At 32.1% G+C, this 17,658-nt stretch overlaps 1 protein-coding gene and 1 long non-coding RNA gene across 5 annotated transcripts in view; one reads left to right on the top strand and one right to left on the bottom strand.

The window, feature by feature from the left end:
* The window catches only part of LOC149081649 (uncharacterized), a 558,055-nt gene that overhangs the window by 132,711 nt on the left and 407,686 nt on the right, over positions 1–17,658 (top strand). The gene's annotated exons all lie outside the window — the stretch shown is intronic.
* The window catches only part of LOC149081650 (uncharacterized), a 265,111-nt gene that overhangs the window by 75,873 nt on the left and 171,580 nt on the right, over positions 1–17,658 (bottom strand). Inside the window, exon 1 of one of the 2 annotated variants that reach the window (XR_016193324.1) lies at positions 16,860–17,055. The exons of the other annotated variant lie outside the window; for it this stretch is intronic. This is a non-coding gene — a long non-coding RNA (uncharacterized LOC149081650). Of the gene's footprint in view, positions 1–16,859; positions 17,056–17,658 lie in introns of those variants that run through there. 2 annotated transcript variants of the gene reach the window in all.

Below are 17,658 nucleotides of genomic sequence, written 5' to 3'. Positions count from 1 at the left end.
CATCTCTCTTTTACGGACACCGACGAGACAAAAGAAAACCATCCGTAAAAAGGGTAGTGACCGTTAGTCAGGGGTTTGAAATGCATAATTTTATTATGAATGGGGAAATTATTATTTGGCCGTAATAGAGGGGTGACCCCATCTGCGGGGTGTCCATTTTGAGAGGAGTTTTACTGAATTTTCAAAGCGATATTACATCAATAAATGTATTTTATATGAATTTTTTGAAGCATTGAACGTTTCCAATATGGGCCTGTAAAAGCAGTACGATCAGAAATATATAGTTTTAATGATTTTTTCCGGCTTTTCATTCGTGTTAGTATTTTGAATTGAATTTAAAAGTCACACAGCAATTAGATTTGGTTATGACACAGTGGATCAAGCTTATAACGTTCCCACTTAGAACGCTTTCCCTCTTAGTGCAACGGATTTTCGTGGTCCCGCTGTTACTACAAGTCATTGGGATTTCCCGTTTAAAGCGTTCCCCCCCCCCCCCGCTTACAACTTTTTTTTCTCTAAAACATTACTAGCGGGAGATGCACTGTACTTTAATATTTTACGATTGCAAATGTATGAAATCTTTATCACGCCTATAATATAGATTAACAAAGTAAAATTTACGACAACTGTATATTGATTTGAAAACATACCGATTTTATTTCCAGTTACATAGCTGTTAACGAGAGGAGAGAGAGGTTCGAGTTAATGCATAATAAGATTACTGAATGAAACATGATAACGTAAGGCACCAAAGAATGAAATCAAACCACGTTCAATACCAAATATGGAAGATACTTAATGCCTGGAAATGCATTTCAGGTAATATTTTATATTGGATATTAAATTACACGAAACCGCACCGAGAAGTAAGAGGAATGAGCAGACATTATGAAGTACGTCTTCGAAAAAGAGACGAAGAAATAAACGGAGTTTTCAATAAAATTTTATCACCTATTCAAAGCCGTTAAATGTTACATGTTCTCCTTGATCGCAACATTCGTTTGATATTTATGAGATCTTCTCTCTCAGTTATCTCTCCCTCTCTTGCACTCTCAGACAACATAATGATCGTACATTTAATCTTCCTTCGAGTGTTTGCAGCCGCAAGAAAATACCTCAGAAGAGCGCAAACCTCGATAATGCATTTGCATTGGTATTTCATAGTCAATAAAAGAAGTTTATAGAAACATAAACTAAATTAACAAATATTTATTTGGGAGAATTGAGTTTATTTCAGCTACTAAGTACCATTAGATTCTGGGTATCTTATCGTTGTAATGTATTTATCGATTTCAAATACACCAATGAATTCGCAGCTTTGTAAATAATCTGGGAATTGTGACATTATTGATACGTAAATTTCAAGTTTGCTGTTTTCCTCAAGTCATATCAATTGATATCATGTCTAATTTAAGATACTAACTAAAGCTTAAATCGGACTATAACTCAAAATTGTAGAAAAATGACACTATTTAACAATATTAAGAAAAACCAATGTGCTGTATTTTTATGAATCATTCGCAAAGACGGTGTCCCATTAATTCGTAAATATTTTAAAAATTTGTAAAAAAAAAAAAAAAAATATGGAGGAATTAGTATATGTGAATGCGGTTTGAAAAGTTGTTCGCGCGATTGTATCGCGTTCAATGTTTTCTGATGAATTGTTTCCATAGAATGTATGTAAGTATTTCGCTTGTTGAATAAATATAAGATGCTCTCCGACACGACCCAGCCTCCTAGGAAGTGAAGAGAGGAAGTTGTCTTGCACAACAGCTCTGTGCGTGAGCGGTCATCAGTCAATCAATCACGAAAGGGGAAAGATTTCTTTCAGTGAACAAATAAAAACTAGTTCAATTTTTTGTCAGCAGAGGGTACTGCACGAAAGCAAATCACTGAAAACATGCAAATCATAGTCCTATAAAATGCAGGATGAATGATTAAAAGCTAATTTCTGAATTTTTCTTTTACTAGTGCGTCCATAAGGTTTTCATTGTGATATGTTGATGCTATCATAGGTGGATAAAGCACTCACACTATTGGTGAAAATGTTTTACCTCTGCCACGAATCACCGGCTGAAGAACATTTCGGGAGTATAAGAGACAGAATAAATGTTCTGTTCCAATCACGTCTGATTTGCTTTCGTGCTACGACTAAAATTTCTATCGACCAAAATTTGATATAAAAGTTTTTCCGTACCAAAAAAAAAATCCTCCTTCGTGAGAATAATATTTTTTGCAGACAGCATTCAAATATACAAATTCCTTCAAATTTTAACAAATTGAATTTGTTTAACTCTTTACGGGACGCCCTGTATTTGAAAATATCTGAAGAAATATCATAGAAACCAATAAATTAGTCTTCATCATTTGCGATTGTATTGAATGATAAATCAACATCATTCACACCTTGATTATCACATATCATCTTCATTCTTCTTATTGTATTCAACCTATGTAAAGCCTATTAACCTATCTATTTTACCTGGTGAGGGCTTGGTCCTTGCCTACCGTCAAACGTTCTTTTACTGGATCCATTGTATTTTTTTGTCTAGCCCAAAAATAGCACCAGAAAGTTCAAAGTATACTATACCGTATTAAAGTCATTTGCTTAGCGCGATAATGTTTTCGAATCAGCATAGATATGATGAAGAGACTGTAAGCTTAGCCTACACTCAGAGACGCCCTCCTTCCACCATTCAAGGTTTCGAGGATGATAAATGAGAGAATGTTTTACAAAGATTCAAATCTAAAATGAATTCAAGCTCTGATGTTTTCGAAGCGTGAATTTCTGGTTTTACACACACACACGCACACGTAAACCTCAGAAAAACTGATTGAAAAACTAAATTTGAATGAGCACAGATAGTTAAAAAAATTGTAGAATGATAAAATTGACTGTTAACATTTTTATTAATATTTACACTGAAAGTAAATTCTAATTAATGATAAATATAGCTAAATTACACAAATTTGACATTGAAGAAAATTCGACTTTCCATGCACACAAAAAATACTAAGGATATTAATTAAACTAAAATTATTCAAAAAGATACAATATATATATAAATATTTCTTCAAGACATACAAGCAAAATCACAAATAAATTACAAAAAAAATAAAATAAAGTGCAAAAAAATGAATAAAATCAAAAATGCTTTTAATGAATATGTGGCAGTGGGTGTCATTTCGTATTTTCATTACTTGTTTTAGAAATTGCTCTTTAGTTTCTACACAATATCCTATGAGATAACGGATTTTAAACAAGAAAACCTGAAGAAATATCTCCAATTACTGCTCGATGAAATTAAAATATTAATTGGTATTTTTCCTTTTTCAAGATTTCTTTTTTGAGAACTAAAATTAAAAAGTCACCACATGGATTGAGTAAAAAAGTAATTAAAAATGCGTTTGATTTTAATTTCATTGAACATATTTATTAAAGTGAAATTACTTCATTGGGGGAGAAAAAAAAGCTGATTGTATAGAAAAAAAAATTATTTTCTAATTTGAATTTCAATTAAATTTTCAGCGCATTTCGATGATAATGGCTCAATAACAACAAGGGGAAAATAAAACAACAACGAGAGCTTCCCGAGCCTTTCGTGACGCTATTAACGTTAATTGACCAATTTACCTTTACCTCGAAATTTCGAGACGAAAAACGGCTGAAAATGGAAACGAAGGGAGAAAACATTTTTTTTTTCTCGAAAAGTCTTTTGTAAACGCTTTCCACTTGAAGTTTCGATTATGCAAATTGGGAACTTTTCTTAAATCTTTTATTTCCTGTATTTTATTTGTTTATTAATTTTTATTTGTTCGGTTTCGGCTGTTATAAAGTTTTCTTATCCGTTTCGTCAATTCTTTACTTGAAACTTAATTTTCAAGAAACGTACGGAGTTCTTATTTTATAGGGGAAAAAATTATTATTTAATTTCAAAGATATAAGATTTTGGTCACTATCTGGAAATTGGATGTGGGGGAAATTCTTGTTTTTACAAAAGAGGAGTAGCTCGTGTAGAATGTAAACGAGAATTTCGTGATTTGTTTGTTCGGGAGTTAGTTTTGATTGGAATTTTGATTAAGAAAATGCGAATTTTCAAATTTCTTTCCAATATTGTTGCGATGTAGTTTACCTGGTCTGCGTGAAGGGGAAATGTGAAGAGAGATATATAGTAAGCCCTGTTAAGTGTAGAAGTGTTGTGACAATTTTAAGTTCATGGTCTTTATTGTGTTTATCTAATCTATAACATATTCCGATGAATTTTATAAATTTAATTTTTATATATATGCGTTATATAAATTTCCAAATATTTTTTTAATACATTATGACTCAAAACAAGTATAAATACAGTGGAAACCGCTTATAACGTTTCTTTAAAAATCCGTCATGATAAATAAAACGTTGTAAGCGGGAAAACGTTTTAAACGGGCAATACTAATGAGAAATACTTAGAGTTGAAACCACGGAAATAAGTCGTCCTAAGCGAAAAAACGTTATAAGTCGGTATGTTATAAGCAGGATCGACTGTATATGTACTACGATTTTGATTTCAGCGAAAATATTTATGTAAATTTTACGTGATAAACTTTAGGACACTAAAAGTAATATTAATGACAATTTTTCCACTCGAAAAAATACGTCCATCCATGCTAGTCAGATTTCGCTCGGTATAACATCACTACTGGGACTTAAAAAAAACCTTCATAAGTGGATTGACTTGAAAACGAGTGATCCCAATTAACCAATTATGCTGGCAGGGACCAATAACAAAGTGGTTTACAGGTCGTACGACGTAAAAAATGACGTTATACCGAGGTCTTACAGTATAGTAAATTGTAAGCATACTATACTGCATATGCCACAAAGCTAGTAGGAGGTAGTCGGGAATCAAAGCCATAGGGAGTTGCCCCAGACCAACCTAATCAGAATTGGAGCACGGGCAAATGAATGGAGCATGACGTTTAGCGTTGACAAGTGCATGATCGCTCATTTTGGTTCGAAAAACCCACGGTTCTCTTACGAGTTGAATGGTGTCGCTATCCCGAGTGCAACTAGGGTCACCGATTTGAGAATTCTCATTGACGAGCGGCTTAGGTTTTCTGAACATTGTTCAGCGGTGGTCAAAAAAAGCGAATAGAATGCTTGGTCTCATTTTCAAAAAGGTCTCTTCGCGTTCTCCTAAAGTCATTCTTTCGCTTTTCCGAGGCTTAGTTCGTCTTGAACTGGTGTATGATGTAAGGTTTTGGATATTATACCTACGGAGGGTTGAAGGGATGCAGAGAAGAGCTGCGCGTGTCCTTATTGGCACTCGCGGGGAGATATGATCGAAGTGTTTGAAATTTCCAACGGGATGAATAGGATGGACCATGAATTATTAGTACACCGTCAATCGACTGCTTTCACAAGAGGACAGCAGCATCGATTGGTAAGGGACAATTTCAGGTTGTGGTATCGTAGAAGGTTTTTCTCTAATAGGGTTTTAATGAAATAGCTTACCCCGCCCCCGGCGGTATTAAATTCTAACACACATGTTGGGGTAAATCTAGAAGCTATCCATACTTAGAATAAGACACTCATAAGTATTCTTCGTGGACATTGTGTAATATTTTAATATATTGTTTGCAATTGCATTTTTAATTGGGTTGCTTTATTTTTGAAATATATGGCATCCATATTTGTTATGGGCATCCTTTTATCAGCCACCTCGTTGGATTTTACCTGTTGTGGCGTTGTTTTTGTATTTGTATTTGTATAGGCTCAAAAAGGTGATTAAAATTTTATTTAAAAAAAAGACTGGTAAAGAATATTTTAATTTTGAATGGAATTAATCTGTTTTCAATAATAATAATGGATTATTGGTAATTACTTTATCATCATATGTTTATTTATTATAATATTTAATTTTTTTTAAAAAAAGATGAGATCAGTAACATTTTATGAATTATTTAGTGTCTGTCAATACTTCAAATATGCTCACACGCGTAAGTGTATATGTATATTAAATTTTATTAACATTTTGAGACTACCCATTACTTTCTTACAACTCGAATACTATTTTTAAAAGCACACCAATTATGCTATCCGGTAGTTTCATCAGCTTGGAAGCGGCTTAGAGTAATGCATAGAACAGTAATACCCTTTTACAGTTGCGGACAGGTGAAAGCAGTTTAACAATTTTACAGACTGGCGGAACTGAGAGAAAGAGAAATCCGAGGACGGGAAAGAACATAAATACAGCAAATAAGAGAAATAATTTGAGAATCAGCCAAGAAATGAATGAACGGGAGAAATAATTCGCGGAAAAAAATAAGCAATCGGGACAAATAATTTGCGGAGCCGCAAAATATAAATAAATGGGAAAAATAAGGAACAAGTATGGGGAAAGAATTTGTGGAACCAAAAAAGCTAAATTTAATGGAAGAAACGAAAATATACCTTATATACTTGAAGGAGAAATAATTTGCGGACGGTAAAAAATGAATTGTAGAAATAATATGCAGCCTGTGCTGACTGCTAAGACAGGAACCAAAACGAATACAGAGGCGGGGAAGTTACGTAGAGGTTTTATAAATTGGTTAGAGAGAAAGTTAAGCCAGTGTTTTTCATCCTCTGTCTTACAACATGCATACTTAACCGCCTCGGAGCCATCTGATGTGGCCCGTGACCTCAAACCTAATTTTGTAGAAGTGGACTAAGTGGCACATTTGTAGGTCACTTAAGTGGCCCGCGGTGCAGTTTTACATTATTCAGATAGCCAGCGGCACATCTGCAGGTCATTTAAGCGGCCCGCGATCATTTCCAATAACTTAAGTGTCTCGCGACACTTCTGCAGAATTAACTGGCCCACGCCATATTTACAGATTACACAAGTGACCTTCGGCACAGTTCCAGTGCGCTTTAGCGGCCCGCGGCACATTTGCAGATCACTCCTTCAACCTGCGGCGATGTTGAAGATCACTTGAGTTGCCCGTGACACGTTTTCAAATCAATGAAAAGTGACTCTCCTAAAGGATGAACAGTGAACACCCTTGGATTAGAGATTTTTAATAAGGTCTTTTTTTGCCATGAGTACATTTGCATGTCGGAAGTCGAAACTATGCACTCTTAAGGAAAAAGGTTTTCATTTCTAAAACTTCTGCTGGAAATGTTTACGGAATTCTGTGAAACAAGCTCTCTAATTACATTGATAATTCACTCCACTTTAGACGTCATTACAACAATGCACCAGGAATGATGTTTTTAGCAAATGAAATACCTTAAAGTAGTTCTTATATAATGCATAAGAGAGAAAATCACATGCTGTTTACGTGCCGACTTCCAGAAAGTAACTCTCGCAAGTACCAAAATGAACCCAATTTCCTCCAAAGAGGGGAAAAAAGGTAAAAAAATAAGAGAGAATAAAAAAAAAAGAAGGATGAAATAAATTGAAGGCAATCTCTGAAAAAGGTTCCAGTGACATGGAAGAGACTCCAATATCTGCACGTTGTTCCAAATCACTCGAGACTCTATTGGCTAAATACGTGACTCATGAAGTAAATTTGACCCGAGACACATAAATAACTTAGCTTCAAACACCTGAGGATTCAAGAGACGAAGAAAAAAAAAGGGGGAAAAAGATATATATCGTACCACAATTGAAAAACAGCAAATTCTTTCCGCCATTTATATAGGGTGCTCCATAAGTTCTAATGCAGCCTTTATCGCACCAACCGTCCGTCGTAGAGGTATGATTTCAATATAAAAATGCTCAAAAAACGTTCAAAATTACTCTGTACCAGTATTGAGAGTGAAAATACAGTGTGTAAGAAAAAATTAAATTTTTAAATGGTCCCTTTTTCCTTTAAGGGAGTGAAAAGCTTGAATCTTTTTGAGAGTGAAAATAAGTGTACAGTGTGTGAAAAAATGAAAAAAAAAATCTAAATTTTTATACTGTGTGTGTTATTGAATGAACACTTTTCTTTATTTTCAATCAATTTTTACTCAATTGCATTGATGTCATGGTATTTTATCATGCGCGCAAGCTGTTTTTAATGAATTTTTTTTTTATTTACAAATCTTAAGTATCTAAGATACTTATGATACATACTAAGATAGATATGTAAAACTTTATATCAACATAGTATAGCACGTACAACAAGAACATGTGTAAAAATCTATGGTTAAATAGTATTTTTAATGATATTTCGATTAAAGCATAGTTTTTCACCATGTTAAAAGGTATGAGACCCCCTTAAAGGAAAAAGGGACCATTTAAAAATTTAATTTTTTCTTACACACTGTATTTTCACTCTCAATACTGGTACAGGGTAATTTTGAACGCTTTTTGAGCATTTTTTATACTGAAGTCATACCTCTACGACGGACGGTTGATGAGATAAAGACAACATTAGTACTTAAAGGACACTCTGTATGTACGTTTCTTTGAACCCTAACGTGTATTGATACCCATTATACTTGATGTGGTCATCTGTGATCATTTATATAAATTTATATCCATAGCTGATTTATTGTTATAAACATTGGAATAAAATATTCGCTGGTTATTTTCAAAATTTCGAATATATATATTTCATGAATATTCACATATTCATGAAATTAAATTTGTAAATTCCCCCCCCCACCGTAATTATTACCAGTAGAGCCCGGATTATATGCACTAAAAAGTAGTCAAATAGGCTCTCAAAATATGCAGATATGAATTTAAAAATGCCAAAATGTACTTAAAAATGTCAAAATATGCACTTAAAATTTCCAAAATATGAAGAAAAAAAAACAGTACAGTTAATAATTGGTAAGAAATGTATAATTAATAGTTTTAAAGTACATATTTCCTATTTCTCAGTGCTTATCCATTCAATATATATATATATATATATATATATGTATGTAACCATATGACACATATGACACATACACTTAAAACATATGACACATACACTTGAAACATATGACAACCATATTTTTATGGGCATCTTTTTATCAGCCACCTCGTTGGGCATTTTGCCTGTTGTGGCGTTGTATTTGTATTTGTATTTGTATATATATATATATGTGTGTGTATGTATATATATATCCCCACATACATATACTCTGCACATGTATATAACTTCTACGTATGCAAATACAGTAACTTCTAAATATTTTTTATTTAGTTCAGTTTTCTGCAGCTACTCAATAGTGAAAAATACCAGTAACAAAAGAATTTCGACAATCTTTCTAAAAAAAAGTTTAACACTTTTAACATATGTGTAGAAACAGCCTTAAAATAAAGCGGTTGATTATTTGGAAAATACAGTATTATATATATATATATATATATATATATATATATACGAGCATTACTAAATCCCACTTGCGGAAAAGAAGAAATATTATGATCAATATTTATTTCAAAGAATTCTTAAAAAACAGCGATTGATAAACTTTCAAAAACATGTACTTATTCTGAAAATTCTTTGGTTTTATGCATTTATATGCAATAATGCTAAAAAACCCCAAAATATGAAAATGCATATACACTCATGTATTTGCATATAAAACTGGCTCTACTTATCGGTATGAATATAATACATAATGAATTGTAGATCAAGTTTGAAACTACTACAACTACTTGATCAGTAGTTTAAAAATTCATAAAAATTGAAGGGGTTGGTACATTATAAGGTGGATTACGAAAGGGATATTTTGGTACAAAAATAGCTCAACTTTTTTCGATAGGGAGTGCCGCACGCCAATCAGGTTGGAGTGACTGGATCTGAACCTTCAATATCTTCTGTGTCCGAAAAGCTTCTACCACGCTGAGGTAAAACAACTTCACCAATCATGCTTCATCCACCAATGTCGACATCAAAATGAACACTTCATGTAAGCGCTAGCAGCAGATAAATTCAGAATTAAGATGCTAATCGTACACCCTGCATTTTACAACACTCGGATTTGAGAATTTTCAATGATTAGCTTTCGTGAAGTACCCTCTATCGACGAAAATTTGAACTAATTTTTTTTTCTCCACTAAAAAAAATCCCTCAAGAAATCCACAAAATTAATATGATATTGAATTATATTTTTCGAGTTTTAAGAAGTTAATTTTGTAATGATAAAAATCTTTGTGAGCGATTAAGGGCAAAAGGAATACGCAGTTGAATCAGTTTATAATATATTGTGACATTTTCCCTATAAAAATCTATGGCAAAAAATAAAATTCGTTATTTTCCTCCCAAAAATTGTAATTTATTTTTTTCAATATCACTATAATTATTTGACATAAAGTATACTATAAATACTATGAATAATAACTACTTGTTTTTTGATTAATTCACTAAGCAATGCATAATATTTGAAAATTTCTTTTATTTCAAGTATTTTCTTCTTGATTTATACGATATGCATATTCGTTTTCCACTTTATTATGAAAGCTAGCAATATCTCAGTCTGGCACTAAAAATTATACATTTAAAAAAAAGAATATTGCTTCACTCTTGGAAAAATATTATTCGACAATATTTTCTACCAAATACATTGTTTTTTTTCTAATGAAGCTAACCGGATTAAAAGTTGGTTGGTTTCCAGGGAATATTTGTATCCATGTGTAATTACATGGATGGATAAATAAACTATTTTAATGAATATTTCATTTAAATAATTCAATTTGGAACATCATTTGTCAAAAGATAACCTTTCTTTTCGAAGGAGATTCTAATAATGAAAGTAAACTATAAATGATAGAAAAACTACTTCAACTTATCCGCTTTATTATTTTGTTTTATTAGGAAAATATCCTAGTAATTAATATCGAACTAATGATAGCTCTCATATTTTCCATACAATTTCTCTTTATATGTTAAAGATTTTCTAACTTAGAAAGAAATTGTTTTTAAAAATCTTTTTTAAAAGTAACGGAGCTTTTCTTACAACTTCATTTACACACTTTTCCCATCGAGATAATAATTATAATCAAACCTATGCATACTTATGCTTTATTTTATCGAATGTCATTCATGTAAATTCTACTACATCAATAGGCGTGGATGTAAATTACACACCAGGTTTATTATCTTTCTTCGTTTCAAGCTTTGACTCGCATTTCTTCTCAATTTAGATAATTATTCAAAATACTAATGACAATTTTTTTCATTGAATATCGGGAAATGAATCATTTCTATTGAAACCGAAAATTTTTCAATTCTTTCTTAGTTCGTGTTGACAAACGAGATTTATTAGAAATAAATTCAAGATCATTTTTCAAAGTTTTCATCTCAAAAACGTACCTTTCAATATATCACAGTAATTATAATCCAATCTGTTTAGAGAAATATTTTCCCATTCAAAAAAATACCTATTTATTTCACATTTCATCTATGAATTCTCATCATAAACAGCCGATAATTAAGTAAAAATTTGTTGTTACTTTTTATTTTCAGCCCTATCCCAGTATGAATTATTGTTAAGAATTTTCCTTTTAAAACCGAATTCATTGGGAATCATTAATCACCGAAAAACAAGTAAAGAAAGCAAGTTTTCTTACTCATTTTAATTTGTTTTCGTTCATCTGATCCACTAACAACTCATTAATTACAATTCGGAAAGTTTCTTGAACAAATTCATCTTGATATCCATGCTCATAATTCATATTCAAATTTTAAGAGGAAAATATTTTTTTAAAAGCTCTTTTATTTGTATCCGAAGAAAATTTATTGATGTGAACTTAAAGTTGGAGCGAAAATTAATTGATCCTAAAATCATGTAGCCTACATGTATTCTGATTACCCAGAGTAAAATTTTATATGTGTTTTGTGCGTTTTACATAGGCTGAGATGTGTAATCATTATCACTAATCACAAATACACGCTAACGTGTAATTGCATTCAAACAATTTGTGGGAAATGATGGTGATAAGGATTAGAGAGAAAGAAATGCCAATTTTTTATCATTACAAATAATGGAATAGTCTATAAGGTTTTCGCGGCCATCATTTGATACAAATTGTTTTTTCGGGTTCGAAGACCGTCGTCCGTTTGAGTTTGTTCTCAACGTTTCCCCAACACTAGTGGTTGGCATCATCAGGAGAATTGATAAACTGGATCAAAGTCCAAGACCGGACGACGGTCTTCGAACCCGAAAAAACAATTTGTATCAAATAATGGAATGATAGATTTTTTTTTTGGTAAAGTGATCAAGAGAGAGAGAGGGGGGGGGCTTATCTGTAAATCTTTATGTCTATCATTATGTGTTGGTTTGCGAATCAAAGTGGTCCAAGTTACTTCTAACGTTACATTCTTTCCTAAAAGCTACCAAAACACCAGTTTTCCTGGAAATGATTTTTTTCTTGCAAGACACTATAGAAATAATGCTTTGTTATGAAAAAAAAATGCGCTCCAGTGACATAGACCCCTTTGATTCTCAACCTCTTATATGAAAACCAGTAAAAATAAATAGGAGATACCCAGGTCACATCTTCATGCTTAGGTCATCAAGTTTTTCGCGTAAAAAAGAGAAGTAACAAATCTTTGTAAGGGATATGCATGCTTTGTACAGTAATTTCTCGACTAATTATACGGTACTAAGATTTGCGCAATTTCGGAGTAAGGCGTTTTTCGGTGAAAAATGCATATGTCTGAAATTCAATCATAATCATTGCTAAAATAGTGGAGATTATTAAGTGACAATCAAGTAAAGAATTGGTTTATTCGATCAGTGCGCGAAACTTAATGAAACACTACGCTGAATTCTGGGAGAGGCTACAGTATATAAAGATGTAAAATTTTCCGGATTTATAAGTGGAATCCCAAGACTTGTTTGGTATGTGCAATTTTTACAAAGATGGTCACAATTTCATACCTGAAGTCCAATGCCGGTTTTTTTTTTAAAAACAATTTGATGTAATAAAGTGATGACAATGATTCATTGATGACTGATTGGTGGTAATGTACATGGTCTGTAACTTCCAATTAATTTCAACTCATGGTTGAAAGTTGTTTTCTTGTCTACAAATACAAGCGGCTCTATTTTTTTTTTTTTGATGGACTAAGGTAATATCAAAATATTTGAAGCATTTAACGCGACTTAAATTTACAAAGATTTTAGGGAATACAGTCAATTTTACAGAAACGGATTGCAGTCACAACGGGAGTTAGATTTTATAAAGGAATAGAAGAGTACCATTGCATTATAATAATAATAGAGAGAAAAATGCAATACACGTGTTTTTCAAAGAATTTAGCCTCAATTAACAAATACTTATATGCATTTCTATGGTGAACTGTACACAGTACACCGACTTATACACCGACTTATTATTTGACTAGCGTGGTTGTCGTTGTATAATCTATCGCGTAACTTCCGGATATTACTGTATTTTTAAAAACGCGCAGTTTCCTAATCAAATCAAATAAAAAATTCCAAAAGTCATTCTTAAAGCATGGAAATCTTGGATTCCGATTTTTTTTTTTTTTTTTTTAATTTCAGATTTTCAGATATTCGCCAGGCTCTGATCAAGTTGTGAAACAAACAATGTGTGGCAGAGCTGTGGTACAATGGGCCACATTGAAGAAGATCAGCCAATTTTTATGAATTTGTATTTGGAAGATACACAAAAAAAAAAAAATTCCGAATATAGTATAACAACGCAGAAATCTCTGAATCAATTTTATGAAATTTCTTAATTCTTTTCTTATAACTTTTATTTTTATTATAGTAGCTGGTATACAAAGTCGTTTCTAATAACAATGAAGGCAAATTTATTTTTCCTGAAATTTAAGCTACTAAAATATTACTTTACAGTAACTTTCAAAATAATCATTTAGAAACAATATCGCTTATCGAACGACATATTCCGCTGGAAACAAAACTCATCTTTATTACAATGAAGTTTAAGAATAAAGTGTTGATATTATGATTTATCTTCGGGGGGGGGGGTTTATAAAAAAGGATAAACAAAAATAATAAATAAATGAAATAATTTTTACATAAAAATATTTTGTGTAAAATGTTCATTTACTTTTAGCCACAAAGTAGTACAATAGTTTGACCAACGAAATTCAAAATGAAAAAAAAAGACTATTTCTTTAAAAAGATAATATTCGTTGTAAAAAAATATTCATACTTTCCATTACTAATATAGAAAACAATATTTCTAAAATATTATCTCAGATGGTCTCACTGTTAATTTGGCATCTATTCTCTATACCAGAACTGGCGTTACATAAGTCTGAGTAGTTTCAGCATACTGACACTGCACACACCTATGAAGTGCCCGTTCTGATTGAGGTATTCCATAGAAATTCGGTATATACGCTATATGACCATGGAAAAAAAATTGAATAAAAACTGCTACTCATTCACATAGTGGTCAAAAACCGAACTATTTCTACTTATAGCATGCATCTATCTTTTCCACATGGTCTCATTAAATAGATATCCTAAAATTTGTCTGTATTCAGAAAAGTAATTTTTGAGGAAAAACCATTCAGAATATGGAAACTTTAATTATAATCACCCCGTATATAATGACTGATATTATATTTTTTGAGAAACTAAAACTCCTGTTTGCCACACACTAATATTAATATTTTGTGCTAATTTCTTTGAAAATTTTACCAATCTTCACATGTCTATTTAATTTTAGCTCTATTTAATGATAATTTGATTCATTTAAATATTATGAATATGTTTTCATCTTTATTTTCATATGCTATTTCGTAGGGGTTTTTTTTTCCGTCTTATTCATTTTTACATACGTCAGAATTATGTGCGTGAAGTGAGTTGCTAATATCTATACCAGTATGCATCGTATGATCCTCAGGTGGTTTTGTTATCCTCTGCAATGTTCAAGATAATATGTTTTTTATATACAAATTAAAAAGAAAATTTATAAATCGGAATCAAATTTGAAAATAAAATCATATGAAGTAATCTAATAAATTAATTAATCTCATTTTTTCCACTATCGCTAATAAATACTCGAAATTTTATACAGTAAATAAATTAGAAGTTTGATTTCATTTAATTAAATTGGCGAACATGTCTCGAATCCCATGCATTTATTAACTCGTTGTTTCATTGAATCATTAGGACAACACTGAACTTCAACCAGTCTTTATTGTATTCCGTAACTCGATAAATCATATTATACAAAGCGATGTCATGTAGTGGTTAAGATATTCTGAAATATTGAGAACTAGTAACATAGGTGGAGGGATGAATGATATCTTACATGAACTTCGATGATGAAACGTGAAGCTAAATTGCAGAAACGATTCATTTCCCGGAGCATTATTACAAAATATCAGCTGCTAATTGAAATGGATCGCGTTGAATCGTATTCGCCGGAAGACAATGTTTAATGCAGGCTAAGAATTCCTTGACCATAATGAGATTAGTTACTACAAATCTTTGAGAGTAATTTAATAGACAGACGTATATAATTTCGAACGCAATATGTTAGTATTTTCATGTTTCTGTCGCTTGATCACAAATCACTGTAAATAATTTGTTTACCCCTTTGGTTATGAAAAGATTCTGTAACAAATATTCGATACGTCAAATCCATGAATATTTTACAAAAGAGAAACCAACTGATTTTATGGACTTGTTTTCTAAAATTAATCTTGATACAATATACTTTTCCTTAATTACATTGAAATTGTATGAACAAAACGATGAAGTGGCATCAACGTTTCAATACTAATTTGAAGTTCGGATTAAATAAATTGTATTTCATTATACTGAGAAATATATGAATATATATGTTACACACGGTTTTAGATGTATTAAATGCGGTTATGGTGCGTAATGACCAGTCATTATGCATTCCTACCAAGCATTTTGGAAAGTTTCATAAATTTTCTTCAATTTATCACTTTTGCCGATGATTATGCATAATACCCAAGCGTCGTGTCGTTTAGTTTACATGATAAATCGTACCATATGTGATATGCTATACATAATAATTCGTACATGTATTGTACCATTATATCGGGGTACGATCGTAAAATTTGTAATCATTATATCGTGGTACGACTACGTTCATTACAACACATACTAGACTCATTTGGAATTTTTTTCGTATTTATCAAATTCACCTATTACACTTAATTACAGATGTAGGCGATGAATTTCAAGTATTTATCAAAGTTATTAATGACACTTGGTTATTATGCATAATCACCCTGAAGGACCAGACACACCCCCTCTTCTCATCTCAAGGAGATATCGAAGCGTTATGCATATAATCACCGTTAAAAAAGTAATAAATTCCTCACTTACCAAGATTATTGTTAAGTATGTATAGTAACCTGCTATTATGTATATTATAACCGGTTTATCACATTCACCCCGTAACATATGCAATCCATTTCTCAACTTTTGTGTGGTGCGCCAACTAGAAAAAAAAAAGCGGCATGCCAAACTTGCATAAGTGTTATTTCTTTCTATGTGCGCCAAATAATTTCAGCAGCAAGTCCCGTCTGGTTTTACAGGCTACTACTTCACCACTCTGGCCATATCGCTATATTGCAATTTACTGCCATTAGAGAGATGGGTTGGAAATGAAGGCGATGTCTATCGGTGGTCGTCTCGTGCTCGTTAGGGAAATTTCCTATCTATATCCTTCCTTGGGTTCGAACCCGGGACCCTGCCAACAACCTTCACGATGGTAGACGAGTATCTTACCACCATGCCACTCGGGCTGGTTGTACAGGCTGGACATGAACGTGGCTGTAGCTTAAACATTTTGAAAAACTTGTTTGAAAGTAGAATTAAGAAATTTTCAATTTTTAGTGTGTGTGTGTGTGTGTTATTCCACTTGCAAACGCCATCTATTTTCCATAAAAAGAAGAAACACCGGAACAATAGAAAATACCTTTTCTTTTGCGAATATGGAGAGACTGGATCACTGATCATTAACTCAGTTGAAAGATTAAACAGAACTTAGATCAACACTCAGCTTCCAACTATGGTATTTGATAAAGTACTAATGTCAGCAACAAACTGGCACTATTTTCGCACAAACATCGCACTTATCCTAGCATCAGAACACTTCTACAGAACTGATGATCATGGCATACGTGAAGTTCTCATACATGATTACTAGTAAAGAACAAGGGCAGAAAAAACAAAAATAAGTTTTTCGCTGACGAAAAACTTGGAGAAAGGAAGGAAAAAACATGGAAAGAAAAGGCAGAGGAACTAACATTAGAAGAAAAGCACTTGACATATTCTTTATACGAATTTCCAGGATCTGTGCCAGGAAACTTCAAAACAGGAGGAAAATAAAGGAGCAAAAATTTTTTATATGTATAGTTAACGGTGGAACGAAAACAAGTGTTCTTCTCTTGTTTGGGCGGTGGCAGCAGCATCATCAACATCATCTCTTAATGAAAATGCAGAGGAAGAATGAGAAAAAAAATAAAATAAAATTCCTTATCTGGAATTTTGCCAAAAAGATGCCTGGCAAGTAAAAAGAGTCGTGTTTTTCAATGTACATGTGTATGCATTTAAAACAAAATAAAAATTCGGAAGAAATACACAACAAAACAACTATCAAAGTTATGGCATCGAATAACCTTTAACTCTTATAGTTTCACGTTATTTCGAGCTTTTCTTCTGGGCATCGGTTTCGAGGATAATTCATTTCCCATGTTTATTTTTTTTTTAAATTA

This window comes from Pholcus phalangioides, unplaced genomic scaffold, assembly GCF_987345545.1.
Source record: "Pholcus phalangioides strain wild (caught in Gottingen) unplaced genomic scaffold, Ppha-v1.0 ptg000009l_1, whole genome shotgun sequence".
In the NCBI taxonomy this organism is placed as follows: Eukaryota; Metazoa; Arthropoda; class Arachnida; order Araneae; family Pholcidae; genus Pholcus; species Pholcus phalangioides.
This window is presented reverse-complemented; position numbering and strand designations above follow the sequence as displayed.